We start from the raw sequence: 6,778 nt of genomic DNA, 5'->3' as shown, positions 1-6,778 counted from the left end.
CCACAGGCTGCAGAGGGATCTTGGTACCAACACCTGGAGCACCTCCTCCCCCTCCTTATTTACTGACCTTGGTGTCTGCATAGTTGTTCTCACATATTCTCATCCCACTCTTCTCTGGCCCCAATTAAAACTGCTCCACAACCTTTGTTTTGATTTCTTCTCAAATATGTTATCCCAGAGCCATTAACACCATTTCTAGTTTGCCCAGCCTTGGCCAGCTGCATGTCAGTCTTTGGAGTCACCAGGGATTGGCTCTGCTGGACATGGTGGAAGCTTATAGCAGGTTCTCACAGAAGCCACTTCTGTGCCTCCCCCACCAAAAAACAGCCCATGCAAACCCAATACAGTTGTTTGAGGGAAGAGGGAGTTTTTTGTAATTGTGGAGGTTTGGTTTTCTGTGTTGTCTTTTTTTCTCTCTTTGCTCTCACTCTCCACGCATAGCCGGGAGAGGGGAGAAGGCTACTGCTATCTTTGTCTCTCCCCATGTGGTCGTCTGTGCAGGACACCATCTTGGGGGAGGGATTACTCTGCCATTTACAGTTTTTGTTTGTCCCTGGGGAGTCCACAAGATTTCAGCAACTTAATAACTAGTGATTGTTGCAGTTATTTTTCTTGCCTGTTGCTATTTTTTTTTTTTTTGTAAACTGTTATTTTTTCAATTATATCTACTTGTATTCATCTCTCCTTATTGGTAGAAAGGCATTGGTTAAAACTAAAGGGGAGGTAACTCATTTTGGAGCGTCTGCCCCCAACTTGTCTTAAACCAAGACATCACGCAACTCATTCACAACTGCTCAAGATCACTTCATAGCTGTATAATGTGATGTCCTGGATTGCCAAGCAAATTGTATTCTATTTGCCATCTGTATGGCAGTTGTCTTCCGTTAAGTGGGCAGTTGTCCTTATCTCTTCCACACCCAATCTTTCCTCGGGTGGGGGGGGGAGGGGAGAATGATATCTGCTGATAATAGGCTATTAAATGTCACTGCATGACTGATAAGAACTATTGTGGTGGTGTTCACAGGGGTCCCAGGAGGAGGGAAGAGACGAGAATCTTGACCCCATGTTTCAGAAGGCTGATTTATTATTTTATGATATATAATATATCAAAACTATACTAAAAGAATAGAAGAAAGGATTTCGTCAGAAGGCCTGAAAGGAAAAGAATGGAATGACAATAAAATCTTGTGACTGACTGTCACCGACATGTTTTAGGAAAAATCCTTTCCTTAGGATTTTTCTCTCCTGAGAAGCTGAGAGGCCTCAGGAACAAACTGTAAACAATTCTTATCTGCTGCTGTGGAATGCACCAGGTGGATCTGTGATTGGTCTCATCTGGTTGTTTGGAATTAACGCCCAATCACAGTTCACCTGTCCAGACTGTCTCGGTCTGAGAGAAACCTTTGTTATTCATTCCTTTTCTATTCTTAGCTTAGCCTTCTGATGAAATCCTTTCTTCTATTCTTTTAGTATAGTTTTAATATATTTTCTATCATAAAATAATAAACCTATCTTGCTGATACATGGAGTCAACTTTCTTGTCTCTTCCCTCATCCTGGGACCCTTGTGGACAATACTACAGCCTTCTACTGAAATCCTTCCTTCTATTCTTTTAGTATAGTTTTAATATATTATCTATCATAAAATAATAAATCAAGCTTTCTGATACATGGAGTCAACTTTCTCGTCTCTTCCCTCATCCTGGGACCCTTGTGGACAATACCAAAACTGACCAGACAGTCCGAGGCAGCTGGACTGTGATTGGCCATTAATTAGAATCAACCACATGAGACCAATCAAAGATGCACCTGTTGCATTCCACAGCAGCAGATAATAATTGTTTGCATTTCGTTTCTGAGGCCTCTCATCTTCTCAGGAGAAAAGATCCTAACAAAAGGATTTTTCATAAAATGTGTCTGTGACAAACTATAGCATCCCATTGTGAGATGCTCCACTCAGAGGGAAGAGCCAAGCATTCCTACCCAGATATAATCTTGAGATTCTAGAACACCAGCCCAGCTTCTCCACTGGATTTCCCCAGAGGAACAGCTGCCTCTTCCACTGGATCTTCAGAGGAAGACTACACCTTTCTACAGGATCACTGCTCCAACAGAACCACACCTGACACTCCACGAGGACTCCAGCCACAATTCCAATTAGACTGCTACCAACACCCTGACCGACAGGGTGTCAGGTTGTGTTCTGACTCTGTCAGTGTTGTTTTGGTTTACTGCATTGTTTATTTAATATTTTTATTTTCTTTCCTAATAAAGAACTGTTATTCCTGCTGCTATATTTTTACCTGAGAGCCCCCCTTCATTTCAAATTTATAACAATTCACACGGAGGGGGTTTACATTCTCCATTTCAGGGGAGGCTCCTGCCTTCCTTAGCAGACACCTGTCTTTCCAAACCGAGACATGTGAACATGCTAAAGGGAACTTGGAATATTCCCTAAAATCTGACTAACTGACTACTATGAAAGTGACACTTGGCTTGACACACACTTGTAGTCTTTCTGTAATTGTGACTGCATGTTGACAGTCCTGACATCCTACATGGTGTCCTTGATAAAGAAACAAGAGTGCAGACAGACTTTATCAAGCTTTTTTCTTCTGCAGTTGATGAGGCTGAATGTGTGGTAATGAAGGACTTTACTAGGGCTTATGCAAACAATAGTGCTGGGACTGGAAAATAGTTTTGCAACCCATCAGAATTTCTGAAACTCTTGAGAAAAAGAGTGATATGGTAGCATGTAACAAATGCGTCACGCTTCTGCCTTAAAAGGCAAGCAACTAATTTCAGACAGTCTCTCAGAACCTGTTTTTCTTATACCATTAGTGCAGTGTTGAGAAATAATGAAGCTTGCAGAGGAGCAGCATACAGCTAGAACAGAATATGCAAATGATATACAGACAACTTAACTGTGAATGTGTAATCTTAGTCCTGTGATCTGGAAATATACACCTGAATCTCTTTCTAGATGAGCAATATGTTCAAGACCTGATTGGGCAGCTTCGTGTCTGCTCTTCAGGAGAGGGAAAAGTATACCAATGTGGTTGTGGTGGATTGGCTTTCACTTGCCCACCAGCTCTACACTGATGTTGTGAACAACATGCAGATTGTTGGAAAAAGCATATGGAGGCTGCTTGACTGGTTACAGGTAAAGCAAGTTAAAAACAGTCTCTGTTGTAATACTCCTTGAGGGACTGTTACACAAGAGAATGAAGTATTCACCAGCGCCAACACTCACAACTGGAGAAGGCTCTGGTTTAACCCCAACCCCAGGGCTTGGTGGGAAACTGGTGCTACACTTAGCCCTAGTGCTACCCTGATTTCCTTGGCGATACTGCTTTGCATTGAGTTCAGATCAGTCATGTGTAAGTGGATTTCAGATCTAGGAGTCCTGCCTGAGCAATATGAACTCAGGAACTGGACATTCAAAGTCAGTGTTGGCTTAGCAAGAGGGTGGGAAAGGAGAAGGGAAGGCTCATGGTGCTGTACTTGTGACAAGGCCATGGCCAGTTCTGAGGTCTCCTGGCAGCTCCCTGAGAGAAGACGGCCACAGATGCTGCCTGAACAAAGAACATAATCATTGGGATTGGAAGCTGGGTAAACTACTAATGCCATCTAAACCATTTAATTTGTCTTGATGAAATAAAGAACAAAGCATGCCTGTCTGCCCCCTCCCTCCAATCTCTTCTTGGAATTTGACTTTAGAGTCCTGCAGACAGGAGCAATGCCAGATGCCCTGAAAGACGGGGGAAATTGCCATATCTTTTCTTTCCTTGCAAGAGAACCCTCTCTTCCAGCTTGAGAATGTCCACCTGATCGGGTACAGCCTGGGTGATGTTGTTACCAACAGTGTTGTTTTGGGCTTGCTCATCAAGAAATAACAAATTTCTCACTTGTGGCAGTAGTGGGGAGCACAGGTCTCTTCAAATGGGAAAGTATCCAAATTTTGAACCCCAAATGTAGGGGGGATTGATGAAAACCCTTTCAGAGGACAACCTGACCTTCAGAATATTTGAAGTTAAATGTGAGTTCAAAATAAGTTCAGCTCAAGCTCTTACTATCCAAATCTTAAGCCTCTGAGTGATACTGGTTTTATAATTATAGCTCATTAATTAATGGAAGTGAGAGCTATTGGATGCTTTTTTTTCCCATAGGACATTTGGTAAAAAACCCTAAAACAACCCCAACCCCTCATTCTGAAAGTATTTGAAGAGAGTGTTTCTGACTCTCGAGGAAAGCTGATTTCAACATGTGAGAACTTAGGGCATGGTACAAGGGGATGCATTAAACAGTTAAATGTGACACTGGCAGTGAGAATTCCTCACAGCCTAGCAAAAAATAACTGTATGTAGTTAAGCAAGAGAAAATTCACCTAACAGTCAAGTTGGAGAATAACTCAGGAACACAGCTTCCGGTTTGGAAATGAGGCTCAGGGGTTAAAAGAATGCCCCAAATCCATCATGGAATCTCAGATGCAGGATTATCTGGCTGCTGTTTAAATTGTATCAGTCCCTCCATATGTCCAGTCTGAAAAATAGACTAAATGTTGCCAAGGCAGCTTTGGCTAACAGTCAAGCTGTGTGTGGGTCTTGGGTCTTCAAAGAGACAGGAACAGTTGTTGGTTGTTGTAAAGTTCTTTATTGCATGAATACATCAGTCTCAAAGGCAAAGAATTCAAAGTATTAAAGACCATGCTAAAAGCTTTCTAGCATAAAGTCTAGATGTTCCAAGCAGAAGCAGCAGAAGCACTAGCAGAAGCTACCACCCCTTTTTTTTTCTTCTTCTTCTTCTTCTTCTTCTTCTTCTTCTTCTTCTTCTTCTTCTTCTTCTTCTTCATCATCATCGTCATCATCATCATCTTTTTTTTTTTTCGCAGTCCAATACAGGGGGATTTTATTCATACATCATCCAATCAACTAAAAACACGATTCTAAAACATTCTTCCTAAACCTATCCAAGCTTGATTCTAACGTGCAAAAGTAATGTCAGTTCATACACAAAATCTATACATATAGTTGTGTGAAAAATGTATATTATATGATTGGCTTTTTGCAAATATTAAAATGAATACGATATGTGTTATGTTGGAAAGTTATGCTGTATTAATCTCTTTTAAGTAGCGTGGTAAATACAGTTTTTAGGCTATAGCATAATAAAATAGAAACTATGTGATGCAAGATACTTTTTGTAACTAGCTCAAGGAATGGAAAAGATAATCAAGAAATTCTTCGCATTATCCTATCTGGATAGAGATATCAGCAACAAAAACCAAGATCCCAAGAGAAGAATTATTGCCTCCTTATCAGGAAAGCTCAGACTTCAAGGAACCAAGAAAGTTGTTTTACAAGATGGGGGGGTGAGGGGAAGCTAAAATTAAGCAGAAACACCCTAGTTTGAAAGGAATATTTGAATAATGTATGAGATAAATGAATATGCAATAGGCTATTGCTTTTAAGGGGTAATCCTTTGTTAGCAAGGTGTGCTTTTTGGCAGTGTGCCAGACACCCAGACGTCTGTAATTCTTTGCTTTTTATTGTCTCTTATTGACTTTTATTGTCCTAACTTTGTCCTAATTTTTATTGTCCCAATTTTTATTACTATTAAACTCCTAACATTTTAACAAAAGTGAATGGTGTTTTTCACTATTCTATCTGTTCACGCAAATAGTTCTATCTGTTCTATCTAGAAACACAAGCAATGTTGCGCTATGTTTTTGTTATGTCTGGAATTAAGTTAATTTTGTGAAAGGTAACACTACTGAACTTTACACTAGGCTTTAGAGCTTTTACTAGCTAACACAGTGTCCTGGTTTGAAAAGTTAGCGAGTTTTTTGGGAGTCTGGTGGTCCAGCCAATAGGTGGTGAGATTTGAATATTAGCACCTGGTGTGGCCACTGAGGACATGGATAAGCCTCTGAGAACACAGGGGGTTAAAAGCGGAGAACTCCCAGGGGGAAGCTCTCTTGGTTCAGGTGAGTGAAAGAGGTCAGACCTCCCCTGCCTGGCTCTGAGTTAGGTGGGGGAGGGAAAGCCATGTGGCCGGGTGAGGTAGGCTGAGGCCGTGGACAGAGAAGGGAGGTGAAGGCCCCTGCAAGATGGAAGGGTGGAGGAACACTGAGAGGCATCTGGCAGCCCCCCCTCCGAGAGAGAGACAGAGCCTGTGCCTGTGCTTGTGCCACCTTGAAATTTGATATCCTGTGCTGGCAGCACGGCCAAGAAGGAGAAGGAGAAGGGGGGGGTGCAGTGAGAAGTTGCCCGGCTGGGCAGTCATGGGAGTTCTGGGCAGGCAGAGCCCGAGATTTTTAACCCTTTTCTTGGTTGATGGAAACCTTACAAATGGTGATTCCTCCTAGAGCTGAATGAGGAGACAGAGAGGAAATAGGGGGAAATGAGCCAGTAAGATGCAAGTTTGTGCAAGTGAAAGATGTCCAAAAGAAGTTGAGAAGAATCCTAGGTGGGAGGAGATGATGGAGTAGCCTTTGGCTGGATTTTTCTTGTATAGCCATGGACAGAACCAATTTTTTCCGGTGACACAGAGACTGCATTTAGGGAGATGCAACGGCTTAGAGCCAAGAGAGTGCAGTGATGTTATATGAAGGAGTGGCATGAATAGAGACCACGGATGAGGAGGGTAGGAGGGCCCTCGATCTTTAGTGAAGAAGAAGATCTCTGTTTTTGAGACCCCTCAGCCCCAGGGGGTGAATTTGGGGGGCACTGGTGTTCCAAAAGTGAGAGACTGTTGCTTTTTTGGAACTGGGCAAAGCA

Source organism: Haemorhous mexicanus, chromosome W, assembly GCF_027477595.1.
Source record: "Haemorhous mexicanus isolate bHaeMex1 chromosome W, bHaeMex1.pri, whole genome shotgun sequence".
NCBI classification, from domain to species: domain Eukaryota; kingdom Metazoa; phylum Chordata; class Aves; order Passeriformes; family Fringillidae; genus Haemorhous; species Haemorhous mexicanus.
This window is presented reverse-complemented; position numbering follows the sequence as displayed.